General features: G+C 33.2%; 1 pseudogene; it reads right to left on the bottom strand.

Annotated features, from left to right (window-relative positions):
• Positions 1–1,633: 1,633 nt before the first annotated feature.
• LOC123208505 lies at positions 1,634–3,710 on the bottom strand (annotated as a pseudogene).
• Positions 3,711–8,660: the final 4,950 nt, after the last annotated feature.

Here is an 8,660-nt window from a genome sequence, read left to right as displayed (position 1 = left end):
AATCAATTCAACGAAAACAACCAAAAATCGAAACATTTTAAGCATTGTTCAAACCGTAAACTCTAAAATTTCAAACCCAAAATTCTCAATCAAATCTCAATAATATCAGCAATAACTTGATTCAAAGAAGATTATGGGAGATATACTAACCTTATTTGCCATTTTTGGTTGTCGGAACGAAAGAAAATCAGCAAAAATGACGTTCGCCGTGGGATTGCCGTGGAAGGTGGGAAGCTTTGGAATTTTCTCTCGGTTGTACAGTGAAAATTTGCTGACTTATATATGGGGGCAGTTTAGTCATTTCGCAAAACATGGGCATTTTTGTTTAAACCTAAATTTTTTGGGCAATTTCGCTTTGACCCCTTTAATTTTGTCTATTTTTAATAATTTCCCTAAAAACTATGTGAACAAACTGACTTGGTGCAACTTCTGTATTGTCAAATCGATTAACTATATTTATAACCACTTACTGAGCTGCTTTTGTATATAAATTCAGTCATTTACTTATTTTAATATCATCAGTTTCTATGAACGAACTTCAACTATTATTCTTATGTCAGATAAAATGAAGAAAGTTAATCCTTTCTCAAAGCAAAATTTACCTCTTTTGTCTCTTCTCCACAGAAGGAATGAGCCAAGCAGTGCTACTATAATCGCCGATCCTGTCGTACCTATTGCAATCAATATTGTTTTTCTTCCTTCCAAACAAAAATATTTTTTATTTTCAATTTAAATTTATTAAACCCATATCAAAATATCAAGCGCAGTGAAATTCCTAAAATCAGAATTAAAATGAAATTCTTAAAAAGTGAGACAAAAGTCCTAAAATCCGATAACCATAACTGCCCATTGAATGGAGATAGGTGGATAAAGTGGTTTTCGAATGTTATATAAACAAGTCTCTCTCAAAAAAACCAACAAAAAAAAAAAAATCCATTTTATTTCGAAATTAAGAAAATAGAGCATGAAGAGAGAAACCTATTTTCAACATAAGTGATGATGCCGTCACCAACAAAACTCACCGTAAATAATCCTGAATAATGTCAAGTTCTTTAAATTGTCTTGATGATGATGATTACAAGCTTGAGACCCCTTAAGTATAAAAGTTATATCACCCACCCAAAAATATATATGTAGATTGACTATTTTTCAATTATGAAATAAAATAAAGATTTAAAGGAAAACTTTGTGAATATTTATGTTTTAGTTATATATATAATTAAAAATTTATTTTCTCTTTGGATTAATTCTGTCTTCTAACCTTAAATGTGTGAGGTCTGAGAAAAAAAGGCAAAATGGTCCGGCGTAATTAATTCTGTCTTCTAACCTTAAACTTTGTGAATATTTATGTTTTAGTTATATATATAATTAAAAATGCTCTTAATTATTATTTAAGTAATTAGGTAAACTGTATTCTAACGTTACCTTCGGAAGGAAGTGGAGGTGGAGGTGGAGACAGAAGTGATGGAGGTGCCGGTGGCACTGTTTCATTATAGAACTTCTACAGTTCGTAGCGGACATTACAACTTGGAGACATCACTCTGCCTCCTACTCATGGGGATAACAATCCCAACCGTGGAATAGCTCCTTCAAGAAAACTATTGCAATCAAGTTTTGACAGGTCCGGCGTGCACTACACTAGACCATACAGTTTGCGAGGGGCATCTAAATTAACCTCTCTGGTTGCAAACATTTTAGAAGTGTTTACAGCCTCAGCCGTAGCCTCGGTCAACAAACTGCTAAGTTTCTCACCAAATATGTCTGTACTGCCATTGAACTCTTGCATATTAATCATGTTAAAACCTGAAACTCCGCTCATGACAGAAAAGAAGGACTGGTTTGAATAGTGGAAAAGGCACTCGTCATACCATATTATGCTTTGTTATCCAATAGGACAAAGGTCTGTTAAGTTTGTGGTGGTTGCAACATTAACAGAGCGTTGACAGGTGTCCGCATTGACATCACCCTGGCAAAGAAAGAGGGCATACAACTTGTAGTGGTGCTCGGGCATACATGGGCAAGATATGCTGAACTAGCCTCTATGACGAAGCTCAGCAAGCTTAGAAGAGAAAGAAATATAAGTATCATATCCATGAGAGACTGAGTTTTTCATTCCAGGCCTTCTGCTGATCTTTGATATTATATAGTTCTGAGAGAGATTTTGGTAAGAAATATTTTCAACAGGAAATCGCCTAGTCCAATCAAATTAGGTGTTCTTGTGCCTTTGATTAAGTTATAACCGCGTTGATTTATGTTCTGACAGCGTAGGTGTCCAGTCAAATAGTTCTGACAGCATTGATTAAGTTATAACCGCTGACATAGGGGTGGATCTGAGCTCCATAGCTTAGTTTGAAATCGAGCCGCTTATCCATTTCACCATATTGTTTATTCTATTGACTACATTATTCATCCCTCTGTCGATAATCTTCTGTTGACGTTGTGCACTAATTTAAAAGAGCTCGAACTTGAATATTATGTGTTCCATTTAAACTAAAACCTGTCCCAAGCTTTGCTGGGATCGGATTAAGCCATCCCTACACTGACTTCTTAATTTCTAGAAAAACAAACACTAGGAGATTTTGTGGAGAGAAGCCTCTTGTTGTAAACTCGGCATAAACCTATTTATACAATATTTACCAAGGCCAATTCTGACACCGAATATGATTAAAAGGTCAAAAAAAAAACATTGGAAAAGATTCATTCATTATACTGATACACTTGTTAAGACCAAAAAAAAATATTTATAATACTGATATTTGAAAATTGTATACTTTACCTAAAATGCCAAGAATTAGGTAGTAAATTGAAAAAATTTCCATAACATGCTTTTGTATCTTTCAATAATTGATGGAGATTATCAGAAATGCAATTAGTCATTAAACTATTGTCACTGAGTCGAAACACTTGAAAGGATCACCTTATTCTTGGAGGAGGAAACTTTAGCATCTGATGACGATTAAGCCAAATTGACAACCTTACCAACAGAAAATGCAGGTTCAGTTCGTTTAGGAAGCACTATTGTATCACTTGCTAACAAGACCACTAAAGATGACATGGTAGGCCTGTAATCGGATCTTCCTGAACACACAACAATCCAACATGCATGTATTTCAATAGTTCACTTGGAACACAAGATTGCACCAAAATGGGATCCATTAGCTCTAATGAACGTCCTTTGCACCATAGTTTCCAAGCTTGAAATATAATTTGTGTTGTCAGTGATTAGCTAATATCATTGTTAAATGTTAAGGTTATGAAATAGGACATACATAATTAAGCAGACTTTGGCCATATTCTAAAAGATAGAATTCGATGTTCTTTTTCCCACTCATAATCTCCAACAAAAGAACTCCAAAACGGGAGACATTAGATATAGCTGAAAATAATCCTTCCATAGCATACTCTAGAGCCATGTATCCACTGTTAGAAATTGGAAAAACAAAATAAGATTAAATCCAATGGAAAGTAAGAGAGGAAATAATTTTAATGCACTTACTATGTGCCAACAACTCTATTGGTGTTAGCTTCATTTTGATTTCCACCAAATATTCAAGCCATTCTGAAGTTTGATATTCTGGGATTCATCTCATTATCTAGTAAAACATTACTAAGTGTACATCTAGAGCAATTATGAATAGCCAAACACGTGCATGACTTATTAGCACAAAATTGTGTTGATTGACAAATTTGATATTCCTCGTCTACCTCATTACTATAGTGAGACGACTGCCCACACTGAAGCTCATAAAAAGTGAAGTGTGTGGACAATAAGGGGTGTGCAAAATTCATTTCAAACTGTAAAACTAAATCGAATCAATAAAAATTACGATTTGGTTAGGTTTGATTTGGGTTGATGAATTTTGGAAAAATGGCTTACAGTTTGGGTTGTGAGATGTGTTGCTCTCCACTGCTATCATAGATTTGTTATTACCTACACTGTAAATTGTGAAAACATGGGCATGTTGTTGAAACAGGGTTAGTCTTACTCTGACAAGCAGGAATGCCTTTCGCTTACTGGTTTTCAGCATTTGAAACTGCAATCTTTTTAATAAATAGACTGCCCTCTTCAGTCTTGTCTAACATTTCATCGTTTCAAGTTTTTTTTTCACAACGAATCAGAATATAAACAACTCAAACCTTTTGGATGTTCCTGTTTTCCTTTTATTAGATCTTATAGTACACATAAGTTTGCATATCATTCAGAAAAATGAGCTTTCTTAGGTTACAGCCTAGAACATATGTGTCTGCCAAGGAAGCACGGAAACGCTCCAAGGCGTGCGTTTCGTCGATTCCGAAACGTTTCCGTTTCCGAAACTCTCCGAAACTGGTACGAAACGTTTCGGGGCTGTTTTGTAAATTTTAGAAAGATGCAAAATGCATTTTCAGTACCTGAAACGCCTTTCTTTGTAGAAATTCGTTGCATTTCCACTTCTGTAAACATTTCAAACCACACCTCTCACACTGGTTTTGTCTTCTCAATGTTCCAACATCTGAACCTCCTCTCCTCTCCGGCGAAACTCTTCTCTCCTCCTTCATTTTGTCCTTCTTTCCACTAGTTGTTGCCTCCTTCCAACTATTTGTTTCATCCTTCAAATTATCAGTTCCCTTACATGGAGACTTTAGTTCATATAGGTCCAACTAGTTCATATTTAGAGGCTTACAGCAGTAAAAGTTAGTTTCATTGAACATTTTTTTATGCACACTTTTAAATGATTTAAAAGATAAAAAGTTTGCACACTAGATAAAAGGAAAAAAATAATAAAAATAAATTGTTCTTATATTATATAAAAATATTTGTATATTTTTAAAGGTTATACCTTTTTAATAAATTTTTTGTATTTATAATAAAATCCTTATATTTTTCGTATTTACACGTTTCCCCATATTTTCGTTTCCTATATTTTTTAATAAAAACGTTTCAACGTTTCCGTTTCGACGTTTCGCCGTTTCCACGTTTCCGTTTCCGTGCTACTTAGGTGTCTGCCAATGTAAAACTGAAAAAATTTATGTGTCTGCCAATGTACTGTTTGATGAAACTTATTTTAATATTTAATGAATATATTAATGAATTAGTCTTGAAAAATTCAGATTTTCAGCAGAAAGAACCCAGTTTTCTTCACAGTTTTTTCATACCACCTGATTCAGAAACCTTCTGTATTATTCACAAAGATTCTACTTAAGATGATTCTAGTTATCCTGTTTCTATTGCACCAAAAAAGTCTACCAGTTCTACATCTATGCCTTATAATACACCAAAACCTTAGAAACAAAACCAGTTACATTCAACCTTCCAAGTGATAATAGGTCAGAGTTTAGGACTTCCAAATCAGAAAAACAACTCTCTGCTTCTGAATTCTATACATTGCAACAAGAAGGCTTGAATTCCTCAATCCCTAAACATTCTTCCACATTAAACTTAAATTCTGAAACTGACACACATTCTTCTTCACAAACAAACAAAATAACTGACCACTCTACCACATTAAACTCAAATTCTGAAACCGAAACACAGTCCTTTCCACTAACAAACATTGAGCCATTACAAAATTTACCTGAATTACCACCTAAAACATCTCACCTATTTCTCACTGTAAAACTTGAAGTAATGTTGCCTTGTTGTGTTCAGTCACATACAGAAAGAAACGTGCAGTCAGAGGATCAGTTCAAACCATTAAACACTTTTAGCCATCCTATGAAAACAAGATCCAAAACAGGGCATCTGCCACCACCAAAAACCTTTGCCTCTATCACACAAACTTTCACTCATGAAGAACCAAAAAGTGTGACTGATGCCTTAGCTACTCCATTATGGCATAAAGCCATGCTAGAAGAATACAGTGCTTCAATTAAGAATGAAACTTGGGACTTGGTTCCTTTGACCAAAGAAATGAATGTTGTTGGTCACAAGAGGGTATTCAAAACCAAATATAATTCTGACTGGACAGTTAACAAACTAAAGGCCAGATTAGTGGCAAAAGGTTTTCAACATTTAGTCCTGTTGTACCTGTAATAATCAAAATTATAATTTCTCTAGCTGTGACTTTTGACTGGAAAATACATCAAATTGATGTAAACAATGTTTTCTTGAATGAGGAGTTGCAAGAAGTAGTTTTTATGTCCCAATCAGAGGGGTTCATAAATAATGAGAAGTGTAACTTTGTGTGCGCTTAGTTTGAGAGGCTTAAAAAGTCAATGATAAAGAGAGGATTTGAGGAATCTATATCAGATTCCAGCTTGTTCATTCTGAAAAATCAAGAAAAGATAATCTACATTCTTATATATGTAGATGGCATCTTGCTTACAGGCCCGAGGTTTGAAGTTATACAGGAGCTGGTGAGTGATTTGAATTCAGAGTTTGCTCTTAAAAATCTTGGTGAGTTGAGTTTTTTTTTGGGTGTGAAGCTCATAGAAATGAAATAGGCTTCTACATAAATCAGGCTTAAGTATGTGACAATCAAAGTGCAGGGTCCTTGGACTGCAATCCTGTTTTTCACAGTAGAACAAAGCGTGTGGAGGTTGATGTGCATTATATTAGGGAGCTAATCACTGGCGGAGCCAGCCAGGGTCAAGTGACCCTCCTTGACTTTTGAAGAAAAATATGTTTCTAGGTATTTATAAATTTTATTGTATATCCAATAATCTTAGCAATTTGGGATTACAGTACTTGATATATTTTATCATACTAAATATATTATATGTATGTCTTCTGCGTTGTACTAAAAAATCATATCTTATCCTATAAGTTGAAGCAATATTTATAGTATTAGTATAAATGAAATGGGGTTTGATTACAACATGATAATAAATAATATAAACTGGTTTTTATTTAATAATAAAAAAGAATAAACCTAAAGAAAAAATAAATAAATATGTTTTGTTTTATATCAACATTTAGTCACAAAATACTCTCTCAATGCTGTTAATGTTCTAAATCTAAATATGGATAAATTTTTATTCAAGGGAGATCACAACTCAAGACTCAATGCATCACAAACAAGAAGAATTTTATTATTGAATATACAACTTCAAAAATTAAATAATTATTTCAATAAAGTAAACACGAAATTGCTAATTTATTTAACATACTTATATCCAAATGAAAATTTTAATGCTTTTGATCAAGAAAAATTAATGTGTCTTGCGAAACTTTTTCCAAAATATTTTTTTGACCTAGAATTTATGACACTTGATTCTCAATTTGATATTTATATTTTGATTATACATTCAAACATTAAATTTATAATGTTGAACAAGATTGCAGATCTTACACAAATGATAGTTGAAACTAAAAAGGATAAAATGTTTTCATTGGTTTATTCATTAATGAAATTAACATTGATGTTATTGATTGTCATAACTAGTGTAGATAGAGCTTTTTCAACAATGAATTTTGTGAATAATAGTTGTAGGAAATAAAAAAAGTAATCAGTAGTTGAATGATAGTTTTGTTAGTATTATAATGAAATCCTTTTAAAAGGTGAAATCCTGTCGAAGACAACTATAAAAGTTTAGTTGATGAATGTTTTGTTAATACAAATATTGGTGTTTAGTTTATTTTAAATTTATTTGTGTTATTCAAACTTTGACCCTTCTAAGTTTCAGTTTTGGGTCTGCCACTGGAGCTAATTGCTAAGGATCTGCTGGTTGTCAACTATGTGCCAACTGAACATCAGAATGCAGATATCTTAATAAAGCCATTACCTACCGTCAAATTCAAATCCTTAAGGGACAAGCTTAACGTGATAGAATGGTGTGAAACTGATAAGAGTTCTGTAGTCTTATCTGTGTAATTCTTGAAAGGAATACTGTGGTAGTTGTGCTTGACGAAAGAGCTTTCTCAAGGAGAATTGTTTAAACTGTGCTTCAGGGAGGATTTTTTTTTTTGTGATCACTGTTAATTTTTTTTTTTAAACCAGTGTTTTGTTGCTGCGCAGGAAAAAAAAAAGTTATATGTTGCTTATGCTTACACATTCTTCTCTACTAACATGAAAACATGAAATACTGTTTGTTTTCAAATTTTACAGAATTTTGTAGATAAAGTTGGCATAAAGGATAAAGGAAATCAGTGTGTTTTTGAAATCCTTTCGAAACGCATCCGTTTTGCTTTATCAAAATGTCAAGAGAGCTGGAGTTTTAATGGGAGATCTTTACTTATCTCAGCCAAGGGCTCGAGAATCTTCTACAGCCATTGTTTGATCTTCCGACCAACGACCAAGAAGACATTTCCGGAGATATTTTTCGATGCCGGTCAAGATTAATCGACTACAGGTGTTTCCAGCTGTCAGACAAGTCGTTTGTGTATAAAAAGAGATTGTATTTCTGATTTTTTTCAATTAATAAAATTTGGTTTGAGGTTATTCAGAAATTGGTCTAGCATTTTTTTTCTTTATCATTCCTGGGCTTAGTTCAGTTACTTAAGAGTTTCTAATTAATTCATTTTCAAAAAATTGATTAAATAACTGTTACTCCAAGCCGTGACTAAAATAAATACAGGAATAAGGTAGTAAATTGCCAAAATTTCCATAACATACTTTTGTAGCTTTCAATAAATGAGGAAATTTACATAAATACAATTAGCCATAGAGCAATTGTCACCGAGGTGAAACACTTGAAAGGGTTACCTCATTCTTGGTGGAGAAAACTTTAGTATCAGGTAAAGA

The sequence above is a fragment of the Mangifera indica genome, chromosome 2 (genome assembly GCF_011075055.1).
Source record: "Mangifera indica cultivar Alphonso chromosome 2, CATAS_Mindica_2.1, whole genome shotgun sequence".
Taxonomy (NCBI): domain Eukaryota; kingdom Viridiplantae; phylum Streptophyta; class Magnoliopsida; order Sapindales; family Anacardiaceae; genus Mangifera; species Mangifera indica.
Note: the sequence above shows the minus strand (reverse complement) of the source record. Positions and strands in the feature narration are given on the sequence as shown.